Raw genomic sequence first — 707 nt, forward strand, 5'->3', positions numbered from 1 at the left:
AAGCGTGCCTCGTGTGATCGTATTACTCTCCTTAGAGCCAGCAAATTACGAGAAGTGAAGAATAGAGCTTAGGTATCTACCAACTGCATTGTATTGTGCTGAAGTTGCTTTCTTTTTGCGAAAATTTCAATAAGAGTATTTGCTTTCTTGACGTGAAACGGATGGTATTACAGAAGTAAATGCCATAAAAATACGTTAAAAGCAAAACGGTTACACGTTGATTAAAATTCCAAATTCATAAAGGCTATGAAAATTCGAAAAGAAAATGCTCTCTGTCCGAGAAGTAATCCTTTATTGTAGCTGTTTTTTTCAACTTGTGCTTTTCCCTGACATGAAAGGGAGGTTGTACACTGTAGCTGCTCTCCGCATTTTGAAATCGCTCCGCTGCAGAAGTCAAGGAAAACAACGCCTTATTTTTATTTGAATTAATTTTCCTTTCAGAGCCATTTTGAATATTTGATTAAAGCTGGATTTCGAGTTGTGTATACGCATGCGTTCATGTATGTATATTAATTCTAAGGGGAAAATACACCCACGCGCGTTTGTATGTATAACCGCGAGGGTTTGTCTGAACGTATTAACTGTATGACAGTGTATGCGGTAGCGTGTATTATCTGATTGTCTGCCTTTGCATGTCTCCGTCATCGTCTGTCTAGTAATTGTCTGACTGTCTGTTTACTTATTACTCCACCTATCTATCTTTCTTT

The 707-nt window shown here is 37.8% G+C and overlaps 1 long non-coding RNA gene across 1 annotated transcript in view; it reads left to right on the forward strand.

The window, feature by feature from the left end:
• The window catches only part of LOC119593790, a 56,205-nt gene that overhangs the window by 38,900 nt on the left and 16,598 nt on the right, over positions 1–707 (forward strand). The gene's annotated exons all lie outside the window — the stretch shown is intronic.

This window comes from Penaeus monodon, chromosome 32, assembly GCF_015228065.2.
Source record: "Penaeus monodon isolate SGIC_2016 chromosome 32, NSTDA_Pmon_1, whole genome shotgun sequence".
In the NCBI taxonomy this organism is placed as follows: domain Eukaryota; kingdom Metazoa; phylum Arthropoda; class Malacostraca; order Decapoda; family Penaeidae; genus Penaeus; species Penaeus monodon.